The sequence below is a fragment of the Cavia porcellus genome, unplaced genomic scaffold (assembly GCF_034190915.1).
Source record: "Cavia porcellus strain 051 isolate PalLab524CR breed Dunkin Hartley unplaced genomic scaffold, mCavPor4.1 scaffold_9, whole genome shotgun sequence".
NCBI lineage: Eukaryota > Metazoa > Chordata > Mammalia > Rodentia > Caviidae > Cavia > Cavia porcellus.
Window position 1 is genome coordinate 67,652,029 of NW_026947492.1, and position 7,057 is coordinate 67,659,085.

A 7,057-nucleotide genomic window follows, 5' to 3' on the forward strand; every position below is an offset into this window, starting at 1 on the left:
TGTTGCATCTTTATCTTTCTGTTCTGTTTAATTATTTGCTTTGCTTAGTGGTTTTTTCCTTTGTGTATCTAAACTGTCTTTCAATATTTTTTGCAGGGTTGGCTTGGTGTTCATGAAGTTCTTCAGCTATTCTTTGTCATGGAAGTATCGTATTTCACCATCAATTTTGAATGATAGTTTTTCAGGGTACATCAGTCTAGGTTGGAAATCATTTTGCTTTAGGATCTGGAATACTTCACTCCATGCTCTTCTTGACTTTATTGTTTGGGATGAGAAGTGTGCTGTGATTCTAAACAGTTTTCCTTTATAACTGATCTGTCTTTTCTCTCTGACAGCTTTTAATAATCCATTCTTGTGTTGGATTTCTGGGATGGTGATTATTATATGTATAGGGGTAGTTTTATTTTGGTTATGACTATTTGGAGTTCTATATGCTTCACTGATCCTGATGTCGGTTTCTGATCTCATGCTTGGGAAATTTTCAGCTATTACTTCTCTAAATATCCTCTTGACATCCTTTATGTTGTCTCCTTCTTTTTCATTAATCCCTATCAATCTTATGTTATTTTTATTTGCATCATCCTGCGGTTGTTGAATTGTTATTTCATGATTCCTTGTTATTAGATCTTTCCTTTCTTGTTCACTAGCTGCAATGCTGTCGTCAAGGTCAAATTCTATCTTCACTTTCAGTGAGGCTGTTTTTACAACTTTTAGTGGAGTTTTTTATTTCCTATATATCTCTGTTCATCTGCATTATGTATTCTGTTTGTTTCTTCTATTGCTCATCTAGGGATTCTATCTTTTTATTTAGTTCCTCCAATTTTTTAACTGTGTTTTCTTTAGATATATTCAGAATCTCTTTCATTTCTTTTATCATTTCTTATTTTACCTGGGAGATTATTTCAAGTTTGAATTCCTTTAAAGCTTCCTGGAGTTTCTTGTTAATTTCAGTAGCTAATATGTCCAATATTTGAGGTGAATGGCATATATTTTCTTCTATATACATCACTCATAGGGTTTCTTGAGAAGGGTTGGAGGTTTGAGGTTGTAATTTGTTCTTTCATTTTGTCATTTTCCTGTATTTCTGTGTTTCAAGTGTTATTTGAAAGCTTCCTCAGGGTGTGTTGGAAATCCACTTCTATGTTCCAAGCTCCTGGGACTCTGGCACCCAGTTTCCCCAAGCCACTGGTCCTGTAGAACCAATGGCCCTCTTCTGCCTGTTTTTAACTCCATAGTTCCAGATAAGCTGGGCTTCTGGTACACTCTGTACCCACCTGCTTTCTGGAAGCTCCACAGTTCTCCAAGTGCAGCCAGAATGGGGAGGCAGATGTAGATACCTCAAACCCACTTATGTACTTCACTGCACCCAGAAGCCTGGAGGGTCCTGAACAGTCTAGGCTTGGGGCAGGGTGCACTGGGCACTTACTACAGGCTGTGGTTCCTCTGGAACCTGCAATGCTAGCCTGCTTGCTGAGATATCCACAGTCTTCCAGACACACGGGGAGGTGGATGAAGGCACCCCAGAACTGCCCACCCCTTCCTCTGCCAAAAATGGAAGACAGCTTTAACCAGCATATCCACCCTCGGCCTGATGCACAATCCTGTTTTCCCAGATAGCTATCTCTGTTGAACTTTTTTTTCCATAAAGAATGCTTAAAGAAGGAAGCATAACTTGTAATAAACTACTTTGCTGTTTGGAAGAGAGCATTCATTAAAAGGTGAGTTGGAAATATAATGCTTTTTTCTTCTCCTCTAGATACAGTTAGAACAATTAACTGAAGGAGCTTAGCCCTGTACACTGGGCAAAGAAGTCTCCAGGCATCAGTCTCTCACTTATTTATCTAGGTAACCTTTCCTAGTAACAAGATAAGGCTATATTCATTTCAATTACTATATGTTTGAAGCTCACGGGTTAAATCTGTAAATCATCTAGCAATCATATTTTATCAGCTGGTAAAGGTAAAAGCTATTTACTGTTATTTAACATATGTAAGGCACAAATGTAAATCGCTTGCTCCTTCTCCTGTGAAGTGTAAACAACTGTCCTAAACTATCTCAGTCTAATCTCTGAAGATGGGGTAAGGTAGTTTAAGTGATGTGAAATTCCATTGAAAAGTTTAGAAATAAGGATAGAAGAGTGGAGATTTTCAGTGGTCATGAGCAAATGTCTACTGAGGACCTTTTGAGTGTCCACCATGGAGTTGCTTTAGTCAGGAACCCACAATTCTCAGTTTGTATCAGCTCAGATAATAACCAGAGATCATTCTCCAGAAAGGAATCCTGCCATCTGTCTGGTCAAAATTCCATGGATTCCATTGGCCATTGGCTTCACTGGGGATTCACCAAAGAGATGCTGGGGAAACCTGTCGTGTTTTTGAGGGTGGCACTTGCAATAAGAAAAATTAATTAGCTGGCAGAATAACCACACTGTTTGTCCAAATTCTATAAGGAATACTCAGAAGCCTGAGCTAGAGCAATACCTACTACTCTATGAATTTACAATACAGGATTTAAAGTCTACAACTTGAGAGATTGGAGAGCGTTCTTTTTCTAAGTGTGTTTAGATCCCCTATGTGTGCTACTTCTGAGGGTCACCTCCTCCACTGTCACAGGAAGCTGGTTCTCCCCATTGTGTCTCAGGTTTAATCTCTAAAGGATATTTGCCGAGAACAGAGCCAGTATATGGCTCCTATGTGTGTTCTCCTAGACAGGCACAATTCTGATCAATGTCTCTGTGGCACATCTTAGTTTGCATCCTGGTGCTCCTACTTTCTCTATGTAATTATTGTATACTATGAGCAATCATCTATCATTTGCATATTGAAGACTATTTGAGTAGAATATCAATGTTTTTTTTAGAGCAATGTAAATAAATTCAACAGAGCATTTTTCCCTTTAGTCTCTGTTTTGTTTATCATTCTACAATTCTTGGAACCATTTATAACTTTTCTCCAATATCTCTCACCAAAAACTAACTGCAGTCTCTCCAGTAAAGAGATTTCCTCTGGAGGAAGTATAGAATTGGTATTTGGGGGCTCCTGGTATCTGAAACAGGGGGAATCTCTTGCTCTTGGGCAGTGCTTTTTTCAAATTCACATTTGTTACTTCCCCACCAATTTTTGCTCTACTCTAGTTATTTTTGTCCTCAGCCAGCTCTCACCTTTGTTTAGAAATTTCATCAGAATCATGGCTGAATATTCATACATAAAGTCCACCAAACACATACTCAAGGGAACAAAAGCCAAAAGTAAGAAGTAAAACAGAGAGAGAGAGAGAAAAAAAAAGAAGAGATTGAAAAACTCAACTTGATACTGTTAGAATATGGCAGATAGTAGCCAACAGCACTAATATTTCAGCAATTATTGCCATTGAAATGAATAAAAGAACTATGTCCAAGCACTTGACAAATGTCTTTTAAACTGGCAACACCCATAGAGAAGTTGATGAAGGTCTTAGTTCTCTAGAGAAGTTTACTGCTGCCAAAGTGTCTGATTCTACAACTTCCCTGAAATCTGGCTATGGAAATATCTTGGTATCAATTCAGATGGACTTCTTGTTGGACATTCAGATGCCTTTGAAACAAGCAATCAGTGGGAACCAGAGTTTCAAGATGGGAAAATGGCCTTATTGACCTCATATAGTTGCTTTATTAGATGCAATGAAACAGGCAATAAAGAAGCAAAAAAGGAAAACAGCAAGAGAAGAAGAAATGATAAAGATTAGAACCTGAGCTGGAAGGGAAACCAAGAAAAAGATGACACCCCAGAAGACAAAGGAAAGCAAAACAGTGTGGAATCAACCATGTAAAAAAAATTCAGAATTTCCAAGATGATGAATTCAAAATCAGCAAAGAAGACAGTAAAATTCTTTAAAAGTTATGGAAAGATGGATGAGACAGATCTCACAGGAGAGACAAGATGAAAGATATTGCAAATGACCAGGAATTTTGTTTCTACATAACCTTTTGTTTCATAAAAATTTCAGTGATTTTGCTTTTTACAAAAAAGAAAAAAAGATTTCTGTTATTCTGGTCATAGCTCTTCATCCTAGAAAAAAGATAAAACAACACTATACCAATAGTACTGAAAATCTCTGTTTCTCTTTTTCTCTAGATGGAAATTTCTTAAAAAGTGTCTGGCAAGCTCTTATTTCATTTTTACATAGAGTGCATTTTTATTGATATAAAGGACACTTTTAAGAATTTAACATCCTTAAAATATTTTTGTAATGATTCTTATATGAAGAAAAAGCAAAGCAGGACCACTGAAATTTTTATTGTTCTAGTAATACATTAAACTGTGATCAAAACAGTCTTAAATATGGGTTAAGGAATAAAAATTGTTGTTAAAAATCATTTTATTTGATACTTAGATATAACATTTGGGTGTATAGCATGGGAGAAATAGTGAAGTAGGTAGAAAATGTTTATAATAATTATGATGTAGCTTGCTGGAAATTATAGAAACTATAAAGGAAATATATATCTTAAACTAAAATGTTATTCAGTAATTCCTAACAGTTTAAAGATATAAATTGATATCATGCTATCACCTGTGAAATATTTTATAATATCTTTACTAGTTACTTGCCTGTTGTTTAACAATTATTTAAAGTCAATAGTTAGAAATCAGAAAGATGACAAGAACTATTTCTTGACATTGATTTACCATTTTTTAAATATAATCTTTATCCAGGGCATATTCATCTGTATTATAAAGACACTGACCTCACTTACACAAATATTGTAACTTATAGAACAATGTCCACAATGATTTATATACTTAATGTATGTGATGCTATGGAAAACCTGATACATAAAATTATGAAAATTTTGATATTTCCTCCAAACAGAAACAGGCTGTGGAATTTTAGGGTAATGAAAAAAAAATAACCACTGAAAAATGAAAACCTGATGATAGAAATGAAGAGCTCCATGTGAGTGGGTAAATTCCAGGGCAAAGAGCTTTCCTCCAGCATTTTTACATCTAAGATTGCCAATTTTCCCAAGCACTCATGAAAAGATTAAAGTTGAATTAAGAATGTGACATAATGGTTTCAAGAATTTTTGCAAATAAAAATAGTTGAATTGCTTAAGAAAAAGTTTTGCAATAATTAGCTGTCTTTTTTTTTTTTGGTTTAGTGCTTATTGAAATTTAATGGTTTAATTGAAAAAGTGTTTCCTTAAAGTCATTTCTTTTAAGGAGAAAGAAGCTATAAGCTTGATAATCTTGGTTTTTAAAAATAATCTGATATCACAGAATGAGTTGTCTCATTCCTACTGGTAGATAGAAAAAGAAAAAAACAACTATGATTTTTTAAAAAAGAAACAAGAAGCAACGAGGAGCCTGATGCACATTTTTCCTGGAGCAGAAAAGGATGCTCTGCTGGACAAATAGATCAGACACTAAGTCCTTCAAGAAATATCACTTCCTTTTTATTTCCCTATTATCTACACAACTCTAACATCCCCTGAATTTACATAGAAAGCAAAAAAGTTGTCCCTATATAACATCTTTTTACTTTCAAAAAATCAAGGATATTAATCATAATTCAATTAATTAGCAGCTAGAGAGCTCGAGTAGAAACTTGCCTGTGCCATCAACTATTTGGCAATCTGAGATACAGGAAGATATTAACTAAATACCTATAAAATAGTGGAATTTTATTCTCCATAAATTATCCCCTCATAATTTTGTTTTTCAGTACTGGGGATGGAACCCATGGCCTTTCCAGTGACTATATCTATTTCTATTTGGAGACATAGTCTTTCTTTTATGTTGCTGACCAGCCCTGGTGAAGTTTGAATTTGTAACTTTCCCAGTGTGCTGGGATTACAGACATGTACCACCATGACTGGTTACTTCTTCTTTGATAAAAAAATACAACTATAAACATAGAAAAATGTATTATTAAATAATTCATTGAGCAAAGCTAGATTTAAAATCCCTTTTCTATTAATTTTTCAAAAAAAAATAACCTGCTATCAATGCAGTTATACAGTTTAGAAGCAGAAAGTTACCTGAGGAACTGAGCACTGACCCGGGCATGAAAAGATTAGTTGTTTCAATTTGTTTTCACCCAAAATTCTCAGTGCATGCATATATCAATATCCCTACTGTATATAAAGTTTTGGCTGATCCTGTAGCCTCAGTATCTTTTCAATGTCCCTAGTGTCTGACCCTCCTGAACACAGGCTTTTATACTGGGAAATCTGTGCCCTGTAAAACAGAGAAGAAGGTTTCCAATTTTCACAAGAAAGGAGTGTCCCATGTTAAGAATTAGGCAATACCTGGTATTCAGTCATACTCAGAGCAAGCCCTTTCTGAATGTTACTAAAAGTGGGAATGAATTAATTTAAAGGAGAAAGTAAGAAGAGGAAAAAGAAAAAATGTATTTATACAAAAGATACTTACAATAGTCATATGGCCAGTTTTTCTTAGTTCACTGAACATAAAGGTTTGCACTAATATTGTTTGGACAAGATATCATGCCTATATTTTGTACTCTGAAACAGTGATACCAAGAACAATATATAAAGTGTTATTGTAGCTCCCCTAGTAACCTGTTTTGAAGCTCTGTTATATTTTTTATTTTAACATGTTTGATTTTTTGTAATAGAGCATTGAAAATAAATACTTCTGAAAATTGTCATATGTAAAAGCATGAATGACAAGAGAGAGATTCTTATAAATACTAAATTGGTTAATAGTTTTGCTGTTACATAATAAATGTTACCCTGTTTCCAAAAATTTTAGGTTTATTTATTTTTTATGACACCATGACATGAACCACAAGTGCTTTCCACCTAGTAGACAATCTTGCTTCCACTGAGAAGGAATACATCTCTCAATTTTACTTCTGAATAAAATTTAAATGCATTGTTTTCAGGGACAAGTTTTCTTTTTTTTATTTAAAGAGAAAAAAAGATAGGAAATAAAAAAAGACATAGCAGTAAAATGTACAAATAATACAGAATTTCAAGAAATAATACAGTAAGATATCACTAGTTAATAGGTTACATATTGTAATTTTAGAAACAGTTGTCCATATTATAAAA

At 34.4% G+C, this 7,057-nt stretch overlaps 1 pseudogene; it reads left to right on the top strand.

Annotated features, from left to right (window-relative positions):
- The first annotated feature begins 3,186 nt into the window (after positions 1-3,186).
- On the top strand, positions 3,187-3,893 carry LOC100721771 (protein FRG1-like; annotated as a pseudogene).
- Positions 3,894-7,057: the final 3,164 nt, after the last annotated feature.